Source organism: Adiantum capillus-veneris, chromosome 10, assembly GCF_014529385.1.
Source record: "Adiantum capillus-veneris isolate H3 chromosome 10, ASM1452938v2, whole genome shotgun sequence".
Taxonomy (NCBI): Eukaryota; Viridiplantae; Streptophyta; class Polypodiopsida; order Polypodiales; family Pteridaceae; genus Adiantum; species Adiantum capillus-veneris.
The window spans coordinates 44581567-44595974 of NC_140940.1; the positions used below are offsets into that span (position 1 = coordinate 44581567).

The following is a 14408-nucleotide window of genomic DNA, read 5'->3' on the forward strand; positions in this document are numbered from 1 at the left end:
AAATAGGATGATGACTATTACCTTTTAGACCCATACAAATGAGATATCTCTCATTGTCTACCATACCAAGGCTTCTGTACATTGTGTTCAACTCTGGCCAACATGATGGATCATTGATGCCACCAAGGTTGCCTTCCCAATTGTCTGGAAACTTTACCAAGAGAGAACTCAAACTCTCTACACCATTCTCTGTGCTTTTTCCAAACAAAAGCTTTAGCATCTTATCTTGAAAATCAATAGAGACGTGATGTTCAACCCATAGAGCTTGCATTTGAACTATTTTTTGGAAAATCTTATCATCTGTATTGGCCACATCTTCCTCCTATTGTTGTTCTTGCTCATTGTTTAGAAGATCTTCATTGTCAAGAGTCCTTGCATTCTCATGATCTTCAAGGTTTTGACTACCTTCAACAATTGCAGGAGCTTCATAGCCATGGAAGATAGCAGGCGCATTCTCTTCAAAGCCTTGATCGTGATTTTGATCTACGATAGCTTCAAAAGTACTATATTCAAGAGTTTGACAATTCAACTCTGATTGAAGTTCGTTTGTGCTTGTAGGTACAATGGTTTCTTGACACTGTGAATCGTGTATACTTTGAATGCCAAATACCGAGTTTATTTCTCAATATCTAGCCTCAGCATCCTGATGTCTTTTATAGGTTGATGGAGCTACAAACCTTCCACCATAGCAATATGCTTTGCATGAACACCATTGTTTTCTAAGTACTTGATGTGATGACGTTTGAGCAATCTCAACCGCAAAAGTAGGCTGAGAGTTGGAGGTGGGATGCTCAAAATTTCCAATACTCATGCTTGATTGAAGATCCCCATTGCGATCGTGACGAAGGTGCTCGTAATATGTCCTCCTACTAACAAGCTCATACCCAAGAGAGCTATGCTTGCACTTATAATTACATTGGCACCTATGTAGCCTTGTGTCTCTAGGCTCCATTTATTTGACACAAAAGTGGAACATAGAGTATATCCCATTAAGACTTCCAAAATGCTAAGGTTCCAAAATTCAAAGGTTGTGTCCAAAGGTCAACCCTAGGGGAATTGGATGCTTTGTGTGTGACCCAAAAAGTCTTTGTACATCCCTACATAGGAGGGGGCGAGCCTAGCATGTAGGGGATGAGAGAGAAAGCCACACACACACACACAAGCTCCCTTTACACAAAGGGAATGAGGGACACGTGTCAGCTCCCTAGGCCCGATGCCCACAAGGTGTGCCCAATTCCTATTGGATGGCCTTGGAGGTGGACCAATGAGAATTAGGCTAGAGTAAATCTAGTTTAATTAAATTTAAAAACACTTAATAAAAGAACCAATGAGAATTAAGTCTCCTAGATGACTATTGGACAGTCTCCCAAGGGGTCCAATGAGCATTCAACAGCCCAATGGCTTGCCTGATTCCTATTGGCCAGGAGGCAAAGGGGTCCAATGAGAGTTTAGTTGAATTATTAAATTACCTAAAGCTCTCACAAAAGGGGAAAGGGGGACACATGTTAGAAGGCTATCACTTATGCTGCTTAATAATCATTGGCTTGACTTGGGGAGGCCCAATGAGGGTAGAGGAAGAGCAAATAGCAAGAGGGCTCGCCCAAGAGAGAGAGGGGGCTGATTTTTGCAAGGCATTATCACACACACACACTCACAGAATCTCATGTGTGAAGAAAGAGAAGACTATCTCTTCCCAAGCTTTAATGGAGAGCTCATCACCTACTCCAAGCTTGTGAGATAGAAGCTTACATCGATACACTCTCGGCATGTGGATGCAAATCCAACCAAGAGCCAAGCTTCAATGCATGCTCATCTCCTCTACCAAGCTAATTACTAAGCTAAGCTATACTAATATGAGTGATTATGTGAGGAGATGTACATCTTTCTCGTAAGATACTCCTTCTTCCTCTCAATCTACTCTCATACCCTGCTAGCTCTCACCATCTTTGAAGGTGTGTGAGGTCTTGGGTTTGAGAACGGGGATAATTAATGTTGTGTTTGCTAAGTGTTTTGCTTAGTGCATGAAGCTTTCATCTTCATTGCACTAACTAGTCTTGAAGGAACACAAAGAATTGTATTGTACAATGTCTCTCTTGATGGGAGAAACCATAATACAAAGCCTTTGGGGGGGGGGGGGGGACTGGCTCCATGAAAATCTGGTCCTCAACTATTGTCAATAGCTTAATTTCTCTCTCTTTTGAAAGTATTGTTGATGCTATCTAACTAGGTGTTATGCTTTTTGTTGCTCTCTCCACCCAAGCACTCTTGTAATTCTCATTAGGAATCTATTCTAATGAAATGCCCACTATTTTCATGCTAATTTCCACTACACACAAGTTTGTAGGCCATTAAATGTTACAACTATAATACCAATATAAGTACAATATATACCAATACACACGTATCATCAGCACCAGTGTATATATAGCACCAGTATTAGTTTAGTATAATATAGTACCAGTATCAATACCAGTCCACAAGTAGCACCAGTACCAGACCTAGCTCCAACACCAGTAGCACCAATGTCAGTATAGAGAAATTAACACACTATCCCAAGCAATGTGTGTGTGTGTGTGTGTGTGTGTGTGTGTGTGTGTGTGTGTGTGTGTGTGTGTGTGAGAGAGAGAGAGAGAGAGAGAGAGAGAGAGAGAGAGAGATGCTTGGTAGCAGTCACACACAGAAGATAGAGAAGGGGAGAGAGAGAGCGATTGGAAGTCACTGGTCAGCACTCAAAAGTTTTCTTAAAAACTGAGGTAAATTGAGCATATTGAAAGGTTCTGATAAAACTTGAGGTAAATTGATTACGTTGAAAGGTTTGTACACAAGAGAGAAAGAGAGAGAGAGAGAGCTCAAAATCTTTTTTCCCAAAAACTTCAAAACCTGCATATAAGAAACTTTTATAGGTAAATTGGTTATATTGAAAGGTTTTTCAAAACCTCACGTAAGTTGACTATATTGAAAGGTTTTTACACAAGATGGTGCATGCAGATAGAGAGAGGGAAGGAGGAAAATAGAGGCTAAGGTGTAGTGTTCTCCCTCGGGGAGGGAGGGGGGGGGGAGAGAGAGAGAGAGAGAGAGAGAGAGAGAGAGAGAGAGAGAGAGAGAGAGAGAGAGAGAGAGAGAAGGGGGCAAAAATCTCCCACCAAAATCTTGCTCGGCTAGACAATAGAGAAAAAGGTTTGAAGTTGCATTCGATGATAGGCAATGGTTCATGGTGGCCAACCGAGAAGGGATGACTCCCATCAGAGCGATTAGCACAAGCATGGGGTAACAGCTAGATTGCATATATTTTAGGTTTTTACACTAAATCAAAGCGATTAGCACAAGCATTGGGGCAATAGTTAAATTATCTATATGTAAGGTTTTTACACTAAATTTTTGTGAATTTTATAGGTTTTCTCACGTTGAAATTTAGATTAATTTAGCCGCATCAAAGCGATTAGCACAAGCATCAAAGCATCAGGGCAATAGTTAAATTGTCTTTTACACTAGATTTCTCTAAATTTTAAAGGTTTTCTCACCTTCAAATTTAAAATTTAGTGCCATCGGGTATTAGGGTGACTAGCACAAACGGCATTGGGGGCATAGTTAAATTGACTATATTGAAAGGTTTTAACACTAAATTTCTCTAAATTTTGTAGGTTTCTCTCCTTCAAATTTGAAAATTATCGCGGTAAATGTCAAAATTTATAGGTGGGATTACATTAAACCTAGGTTTTTTCCAAGCATTATTGGAAGTACTCAAGTGAGACAAAGAGAGACTAAGAAGTAGTTCTCAGAGAGAGAGAGAGAGAGAGAGAGAGAGAGAGAGAGAGAGAGAGAGAGAGAGAGAGAGAGAGAGAGAGAGAGGCAAAAGTCGCTCGCCAAGATCTTGCAGTAGAGAGAAAGGTTCGAGGACGACATCCGATCGTTCATGGTGGTCGACAAAAGACGAGAAGGGATGACTCACTTTGGGATGATTCACACCAACATTGGGACAATAGGTAAATTGACTATATTGAAAGGGTTTTACACTAAATTTCTCTTAATTTTGTAGGTTTTCTCACCTTCAAATTTAAAATCTAGCAGTAAATCTCAAAATGCGCCGGTGTAATTACACTAAACCTAGGGTTTTTTCAAGCACTACTAGAAGTACTCAAGAGAGAAAGAGAGGGTGAGAGCACTTGTGTATCCAGTGCATGAAGACATAGAAATGGAGAGAGGCAAAGAGACAAACAGAGGTTTAGTAGTATAAGTGCTTTCACCATTAGAGAGAGAGAGAGAGAGAGAGAGAGAGAGAGAGAGGGATAAAAATTTCCCACCAAGATCTTGATCCCATAGGCAGCAGAAAGAAAGGTTCAAAGTCGCGTTCCATGATAATCAATGGTCTATGGCAGTTAACCGTAGCTGAGAAGGGATGACTCACATCGACCGAGGCGATTTGTACAAGCATCGCGGCAATACATAAATTGAATATTTCGACTCGCATCATGGAAATTTGCACAAGCATCAGGGCAAAAGGTAAACCGACTATGTTCAAAGGTTTTTACAAAAAAAATCTCTAAATTTTGTAGGTTTTCTCACCTCAAATTTAAAATTTAGTTGTAAACCTTAATTTTTGTATGTGGGATTGTACACTAAACCTAGGTTTTTTCAAGCATCGGGCAATAGATAAACTGACTATATTGACTCGCATCGGGCCGATTCGCTCAAGCATCAAGGCAATTGGTAAAATGTTATATCGAAAGGTTTTTACAAAAAAAAATCTCTAAATTTTGTAGGTTCTCACCTTCAAATTTAATGGTAAATCTTAAAATTTATATGTGGGATTATACACTAAACCTAGGTTTTTTTCACGCATTATTGTGGAAGAGAGAGAGAGAGAGAGAGAGAGAGAGAGAGAGAGAGAGAGAGAGAGAGAGAGAGAGAGAGAGAGAGAGGCAAAAATCTCCCACCAAGATCTTGCTCCCACAACAACAGAGAGACAAAACCTAGAGAAATTTAGTGTAAAACCTTTCAATCTACCTCTAAAATTTATCATATCTCAGAGATTGGTTAACAAAGAAAGCTATTTAGTGTAATCCGAGTTGAAGATTTTTAATTTTACTTCTAAATTGGAAGGCGAGTAAACCTACAATGCCTGGAGAAATTTAGTATAATTTTTTTTAAGTCACCTCTAAATGTAGGAATGTTGTTAAGGTGGGAATGTGGTTAACAATGAAGGCAAACAAATGTGTGCTCACTTTGTGAGGCGGATTGTGCAAATCGCCCCGATGCGAGGCGTCTCTTCCTTGCTATGGTGGGGTGCCATGAACGTGAATTTGAACCTTTAGGTTTCCTCGCCCTTAAATTTAGAATCTAGAGGTAAACTTAAAAATTTGTAGTTGGGATCACGCTAAACTTGGGTTTTTTGAGGATACACAATCCTCTTTCCTGCAAACTTGGAAAATTTGCATATGGAATTACTCTAAATCACTTTCTTTGTTAACCATGCTCCTAGATAAGAGAAATTTTAGAGGTAAATTGAAGGTTTTGCCAGTAAATTTCTCTAGGCTTTGTGGATTTTCTTGCCTTCAATTTATAATTTAGAGGTAAAACACGAAAATTTTAGTTGAGATTACACTAAAACTAGATTTTTCCGGCATTGATCAATGCACAATCCTCTTTTCTATTCCAATCACACATATCCCGTGTGAATCGAATCAAACGCCCTTATGAGCGCAGGGGTCGCCTGGCGCACTTGAGCCCATGACTCGTGTCACGGATGATGAGTACTCAACCAACCAAGCTAGTTCCTTTGGATGATGGATACACAATTCTCTTTACCACAAACTTAGAAAATCTGAAAATGAGAAGTTTTAGAGGTGAATTGCATATTTTTGAAGGTTTTTTGCAGTAAATTTCTATAGGCTTTGTAGGTCTTTGTGCCTTCAAATTTAGAATTTAGACATAGGTGGAGTTAAACTAAAAATTGGGTTTTCTCAAGTACTTGCCGGTATACGATCCTTCGCCTTCAAACTTGAGTTTTGTAGGCCCAAATTTCAAAAATTGTAGGTGGGATTACACTAAACCTATGTTTTTTTTCTAGCAGTCGTATACACAAACAAAAACATTGCTATTGCATATTAAAGACAATGCTAGAAAGAAATGAATAAAGGCAATGCTATTTTAGAGAGAGGAACCCCTCCTAATGCAAAAAAAAAAGTGTTGCTGAAGCAAATTTTTTCTCCAAAAGCTTTAAGCCTTACTTCTTGGTCGTAGCAACGTGCGGGTCACATACTAGAATAATGAATTTGAAGTGTTTAAGGTGCGCATGTGATGTTACATGTGACTCACAAATTGATAGCATATGGTGACCATACTACATAGTCACCTCCTAAAAGGCATTCTAAGGGGGCACCCACATGAGATGAGATGGGATAATTGTTTTGAAGTTAACCCTCCTCCTTCCACTAACTGCACCCTGTTGAGGTGCATTTATATTTTCAAATGTTACTCCCTCTTCCTTCATGTGTGAGTGTATGAGATTTGTCATAGGAGAGTCACATCAAATTTTCCCAATGATTACGTCACTTGTGTGGGGGGTACCCCAAACTACTATGGATTTCTTGTAATATTTCCAGAGAGCTTCTACATGACAAGGCTAGGAAACTTACATGTACTAAAACAAGTTTTTTTTAATTTTCAAAATTGGCTTGCCTAGTCAAGAATAGCAATCATTCTCATGTGAGAGAGCAACATAAGGAACTTGTAGGTATCTTGAGTGTAGAAGAAACTTCCTATGAAGTAAACCTCTCTCTCTTTCTCTCTCTCTCTCAAACACGCTTTCTAAAAATCAACATTGCAAGAGTGTCTTGCGGGTCACTCCCAACGACAAGTTCACATGACATCATTTTTGGCCCTGGTGTCATAGTATTTGGCATTATTGTCGTCACTATAAAAACCTCAATCAAACAAGTTTGAATTTCATGCCCTCTAAGGGCTCAATTCCAATAAGTATTAACATACCTTTTTTGGGAAAATCGCTACATTTTCAAAGCAAAGTGCTCTGAAAAAGGTAGGTACTAAGCTATCCCCACTTGCTCTGAGTGCAAACTAGCCCATTGATTTATGATGGCCACACTTGCCCAATGATATTTGAAGATTTTTGAATGTTTTGGATTTGGTGCAATTTTCGACGGGTAGCTCACCTCCTCATTTTGTAAAAAAGAAAAAAATATTGAAGACAACCTGTAAGGTCTCTACTTTCAAATTGCACACAAGTTCTATTACGCATTTGTATTTTTTTGAACCATCACTCCTTATTTAAGATATTTGAGTTCAAATTATGAATCGTAGGTTGAGAAAACCTAGAAATTAAAATTTACGCTACAAAATTCTGACATGTTTAGCTATATGAATCACTAACTAACTTATTGCAAGACTTATTTACTGATTGTAGAATTTTCTTTTACTACTGTAAAGTTTAACTTAAAAATGTAAAGTAAATTATCATTAAGAAAATAAATAAAATAATTATAAAGACAAAAGAATACACAGGGATGACAAATGAAGGCACATGGATCACATAGGAGGGGACAAAGTGGGACACACTATCACATGGAAAGGAGTGGCCTTATCTTTTGATGATAATGACAAAGTGGTCAAGCTCATGGGTACCACAAGGGTACCAAAAATGCGGGTATGATTTTTGGAAAAAAAATATAAAAATAAATTTTTTTTTTTAAAAGTTGGACGTTTTTCTTTCTGCTATAAATAGAGCATCCATGCTCACACTTTAGACATAGAGATTGCCTTTATAGCGCTCACGAAGTGCTGCCACTTCTCTTAGAGAGAAGACGTCCACAAATCAGTAAGAGAGCAAAAACTCTAGTGGACTAATAAGGTGCGTATTAATCAAGCATTCAATTAACATTAGCTATGTGTATGTGTGCTATCTCTTACTCTAATCTCTAATGGATTAGTAAGATTCAATTAGTTATGTGTGTGTGTGTGTGCGCTATCTCTTACTCTAATCTCTCTAATAGATTAGTAAGATTCAATTAGTTATGTGTGTGTGTGCTATCTATTACTCTAATCTTCTAATAGATTAGTAAGATTCAATTAGCTTTAAGAAGGATATGTGTGTGTGTGTGTGTGTGTGTTATCTTTTACTCTAATCTCTCTAATAGATTAGTAAGATTCAATTAGTTATGTGTGTGTGTGTGCTATCTCTTACTCTAATCTCTCTAATAAATTAGTAAGATTCAATTAGCTATGTGTATGTGTGCTATCTCTTACTCTAATCTCTAATGGATTAGTAAGATTCAATTAGTTATGTGTGTGTGTGTGCTATCTATTACTCTAATCTCTCTAATAGATTAGTAAGATTCAATTAGCTTTAAGAAGGATATGTGTGTGTGTGTGTGTGTGTGTGTGTTATCTTTTACTTTAATCTCTCTAATAGATTAGTAAGATTCAATTAGTTATGTGTGTGTGTGTGTGTGTGTGTGTGTGTGTGTGTGTGTGTGTGTGTGCTATCTATTACTCTAATCTTCTAATAGATTAGTAAGATTCAATTAGCTTTAAGAAGGATATGTGTGTGTGTGTGTGTGTGTGTGTGTTATCTTTTACTCTAATCTCTCTAATAGATTGGTGAGATTCAATTAGCTTTAGAAAAGTATGTGTCTGTGTTCTCTTTTACTCTAATCTTTCTAATGGATAGTAAGATTCAATTAACTTTAGAAAAGATGTGTGTGTATGTTTTCTCTTACTCTAATCTCTCTAAGTATACCTACTCTCTCTAGTTAGTACATCTTCACTATTAACGTATATATTGTTAATTGAAAGTTAATACATAAGAGAACTCATCATATTCTTATTATACATGATGAAATTCTCATTCACCAATGTTATTGTCAATTAGGTTAAATAGAATTTTGAATAATACTAAAAATTGATTTAGTTGAAGTATAGAATTGAAGTTAGAATTGGATTAGAAATGTCATGCATAAAAGTAATGCATTCCTAAACTTTCACTCGTAATTTACACACTTAATTTTTGATTAATTAAGATTAGCAAATATTTGATGTATAGAAATTAGATGTAGAACAACAACACTAAGTGCGAATCCGAGTTGGCGAGGGTTCAAATTACAGACTCTCTTTGAAAACAAGGAGATTAATAGGGAAATTGACCAATTTAAAGTTCTAAGTGTATAACATTGGTTTTTCTTTCTCAGGATTGGAGACCTATCAAAGGTACTCCGCTCCTCTCAAAAAGGGGCAGGGACCTCACACAACCAATAAAATCTTAAAACAATAGGCAACTCCTCAAACTTTGAGGGGTCATATAGAGCACCCACATCTTGGGCTACTTGCTCTTAATAGGAATCCAAGGAGATTCCCTTCAGCCTTTGAAAGTCTTTAATTAGGTATCCCCAATCTTGAAAAAATGAAAAGCCTTTCAAAACATCTTTTTTTCTCTTTTTTAGCCGTTCTTCGACTAGTTACAGGATTGCACCCACTCACCCACACCCGCATGTCTTAGATGTTGAACCATAGTGGGTGCGCTTAGAGCCCCTCACCTTACCACTAGGCCAACACCCCTTGAATCCTTTTTAAGTGCGTACGTAAATGGTGAGTTTAGGAAATGAAGATACCTAGGAAGGTGGAAAGTCAAATGTCCATATAAATAGATGACTGACTTCACAATGGTGCATTTGTGTTTTTCTTCTACTTTATTTTTCCTTTAGTGTTTTCTTCTCTTTGAAGTTTCCCTACACTATCTACTTGCACTACGTATGTAGTGAATATGTTTTTTGGAAGCCCTTATAATATTACCCTATTAGTAGTTTCTGTTTTGAAAACAATAGAAACTACTAATTTTGGAGCTTACTCTCTCTATCTCTGAGTCTCTCTCGATGCTTTCGATTTTAGACATGCACGCTACTACCGAGGGCAACAAAGCCTTTCTCTCTCTCTCTCTCTCTCTCTCTCTCTCTCTCACACACACACACACACACACACACACACACACACACATGTTATTGAAGGCAATAACACTCGCAATCAATGTCATTGTGAGGGGGAAGAGCAATTCCGTTGCTTGTACCATGTGTAACATGTCGCTACTATCCTCTCCCCATAGCACACCTGAAAAGATATGCTACTAAGGTGGCAATTTTTATAAGATACCTTTATATCTAAGGGCGCGTTCAGACTGCCTTGACATAGACTCTTTCTTCACTTTTCCACCATCAAATGCATGGTCTTTTGAGTAGTCCACTCTTTGAATTCACACACCCCTGTTGCCCACTGCGTACGCTGCACAAACAGACAAGCAAACACACATGTTGATTTGTTGTACAAGAATGCTCATCGCATGGGCGGGGTGGGTAGGCCAGAAGCTTCACTATGCTCTTGGGTGTTTGAGCTGCTTATGCAATACATCTAAGTGGCGCTCACTCTCAGCGGAATTTGCCAGGCACTTGCAATATACCACCATGGCGGGCAAGCCCGTTGTGAACCCAACCTAACTCTAACCTCTCCCAGCAAAAAAACATTAAACAAGAGAAAAAAAGGTGATAAATCACATGGCCTGCTACCAAGAAGACGAGACTATAGTAAAATTTAGGAAAAATTATCAAAATATCCTTCTAATTTCTGGAAACTCCCAAAATACCCTTCAAACTTCAAATATTCTTAAAATATCCTTGTATCTATTTTGGTTGGATTGTTCAAGATTTCGAATCTTTCTTCCTTTTTGACAACTGAGATCCGTTTATGAGTGTTTCGAGTGCAATGTAAGTTGTCACGAATTACCTCACAAAAAAGGCGATTGTCTAAAAATAATAAAGCAATTCATCTCCAAAACCTACATTACCAACCAAAATTTTAGTTTTTGCATCTTGTATGATAGACAATCAGTCTGCTTATGAAAACTTGCAAAAATTTTATTTTTTGGAGAAACTCACAACCATGGGCATGTCGAAAAATTTGGGAAATTTGAAGGGCATTTCAAGAATTTATGACAAAATACATACTGGGAGTAGTTTGAAATTTGAGGAGTATTTTGGGAATTTCCACAAATTAGAGGGGTATTTTGGTTATTTTCCCTAAATTTTAAGTTTGAAACTCTCTCTCTCTCTCTCTCTCTCTCTCTCTCTCTCTCTCTCTCTTTGTGTGTGTGTGTGTGTGTGCTAGCATGCACACAAACACACATATTGCTGATTCTCTCATACATAACGATGCCAATTGTCAGGACACGGGTCCTACGGGCAGGGCCCTACCCTAAAGGGGGGTCACAGACCTCGGCCACGGGCCACGGGCCAGCTAGCAGTGTGGAAAGGGGATCCTAGGGTGAAGAGCCTATAAGTAGGGGCGGTTGGGTGGAGGATCCAGGTCTCTAGCTCCTGGGGTTCTTACATTGGTATCAGAGCTCAGGGGGAGGGGAGAGCCATGGAGGAGCTATGGTGGAGGAGGAGGAAGCCTTGCGGAGGAGAGGAAGCCTTGCTATACTTGGTTCCATGTTCTCTCCCTCTCTCTCTCTCTCTCTCTCTCTCTCTCTCTCTCTCTCTCTCTCTCTCTCTCTCTCTCTCTCTCTCTCTCTCTCTCTCTCTCTCTCTCTCTCTCTCTCGATGGTCGTCAAGTCGTCATGGCGTGGTTATAGTCCCTTGATTCGACAGTGGAGCCGACAAGCAGGCCGCGGGAAGCAACCCTTACACACAAGACGAAGCCGCAGTCGACCTGCTCGGATCTGAACGCAGAGGGTGGGGATGGCTTCGCGCTGCCGTGGGGGGTAAATTTCATCATGGGGATGTGTCAGGGTATGGCCTGTATCGATGGCCCCGTCGGTCTTCTTGAACGCGCAGTCTACTGCCGCCATACTCGCCATGCAAGCTACAGGTTATTTTTTTTATAAAAAAAAAATTCAAGCCCTAAACTTGGCCATGCAAGGGCGATCACACACGGGCAGAGGGCCCAACGATAAGCACCGAAGGACTAGAGGCAAGCATCCGAAGACTCGCAAGCTCTGGGAACGTGGCCGGGAGGCGTCGTACGTTCTTTGCGCGGACTGTTTGCATTGAGGGACGAGCTCACATGCTGAGATGTCGTATGCAAATATGGTCTGCGGAGCTCATATGCACACGCTCCGACATGCTTGATTGCGGGAGGAAACCCGAAGCCATGGTAACTTTTTAATTTTATGTTTTCTTCTTTCCCGTATGCATTTGACATAAGCAGTTATGCTTGAGTCGTCGTAGAGACGGTTATGTGTTGCTTGGGGTACACAAACTTTGCACAAGACTGCAAGTACAATGTACATTAGATGTTTTGATATCATTCACGACATGGAATGCCCTTAGAGAAGGCATACGACCTTGTATGCTTGATATGGTATGCTTACGATAGAACACTTGGTTGAGTCGTAGTAGATGGATGTGTGTGTCAAATTACTTCGGAATACACTGCATGTGTGTCACGGCTTCTCCCCTACATGTACGACATGGACCTGACTCTCACGGAGGGGGCATAACCATGTGTGCTTGATAGGGTATGGCTTTGGTAGCATGATGCGGGGATGTCCTTAGTGGTTGCATGTTCTCTAGTCTACTAGATCAAGTCATGTGTCATATCTTAGAGCATGTTGTTGACTTGATTGAGGCACGTTATAACCCTTATGCGTGGGACGCACTAGGGTATAGGTAAGCCTAAGAGGTACCCTTATGCCTAACCGATAATAGGGCCATCCTGGAGGTAGCACCTATGTCTTGGAGGCAGAAAAAGTGTGCCTAGCAGGCACCATGTTTGCCTAAACGACAGTAAGCATGCCTAGGAGATCATAAAGGTGTGCAGGGCATACACACATGTCTCAAAGGCAGTTATCAAGCAGCGCTTGAGGTATGCAAGGCATCAAAGCATGCGTCACATGCATGGCATGGTGATGGCATGAACGATGCAAGGACACTAGATTGTGCTACCTACTTGTGCAATGTCAGGACACGGGTCCTACGGGCAGGGCATGAGTAAGGTTAGACACATAAGGCTTGTCCAATGTGAGACTAGGCTCGGCGCTATGTCTCTTACTCCTTACGTTGGATGAGACTAGGCTAGGCGCTATGTCTCTTACTCCTTATGTTGGAGAGTTGGTTCATGTGTGAAGCTTGGGTATGTGGTGACTTCGCGCGGTTGGCATATGCTATGAGCATACAAAATTGCGAAGACATAGGCAAGGTGTTTGCAGGTTAATTCATATTGCAGGTTATTTCATTATGTACCAGGCGGGTGTATAGGATATACGACGGTGTCTGGGCAGATACGGCTATAAGCCATTTTGGAATGAGTTTTTCCTTCCAAAATTCATGACACCTGGTTGCAGCAACAATGACCAGGTTAGCCAAGTTTAAGTTTTTTTTTTTGTTTTCACTTTACTTCACAATTACTTTCATTGTGCAAAGCAAAGTGCTTTGGCAATTTTATAGGAAGCACGGCTTCAGGGAACTGGCAAAATAGGGGATCTCAGCTCACAGAATCCCGACCAGTTTAGATTGTGCAAGGCAGTTACGGTTTTGTCTCTCACGTTTGAGGCCATCACTTTTTGCCAAGGGCTTCAAATTCTGTATGCACGGCATGCTAGCTAGGTGCATTCACTTCTACCGCCTCATGAAACATGTTTCCACTATAACACCAGATACTTTGTCAAGGACAAGATAAGTTCTGGATTGTTTACCATGATTTTTGGGTTGTCACAACCACATATATGGTAAGTAGGTCACTTTGTGACTTGATTGTGTTTTCCTGTTACCTCTCTCAATGAGAGAGTCATAACAGAAAACCATTGCATGCTTATAGGATAAGCTGCACGCTTGGCATAAGATGCACAAGAGCATGGCAATCAACTATACACGTCATAGTCGTTCAAGGAAAGTTCCTCAGCCCAACATGCTCTTCTTTTCTCTCTTTCTTATTTCTCTAGAAGAATAATGAAAACTTTTAAGAATATTTTGTTACATGTTTTGTTCGTGAGTCAGCCTGAGCCAAGGTGCTCTAACTCTCAGCTAGTAAGTGGCTAAGATGCCCCTCCAATTCGTCTTTATCAGTTCCTCGATTGATTACTAATTTGTTATTGTCATAAGGGCTATGAGCCACACAGGCTAAGAGCCATTGTTAGACCTAGGGTAAGATCCCAATGCTTACATTTCTTGGGTGATTTTTCTTCATCTTGAACATATCTACTCAGTGAAGTCCCCATCGATGTTAATGGCCAAGCAAGAGTCTCGCCATTCTAGATATTTTGGGTGTTCTTTAAGCACAACATGTTTTGGTGCAACACTCGAATCTATTTTCTCACATCAACTGATCTCTAACGCAGAGTATAGATGCAGCAAACAGTTGAGACAGCATGGCTGTCCATAAGAGCTAGGCATCTCACTTGTGTGGATCTCTTA

General features: G+C 39.9%; 1 pseudogene; it reads right to left on the bottom strand.

Annotated features, from left to right (window-relative positions):
• Positions 1-322: 322 nt before the first annotated feature.
• Positions 323-811, bottom strand: LOC147448766 (uncharacterized; annotated as a pseudogene).
• Positions 812-14408: the final 13597 nt, after the last annotated feature.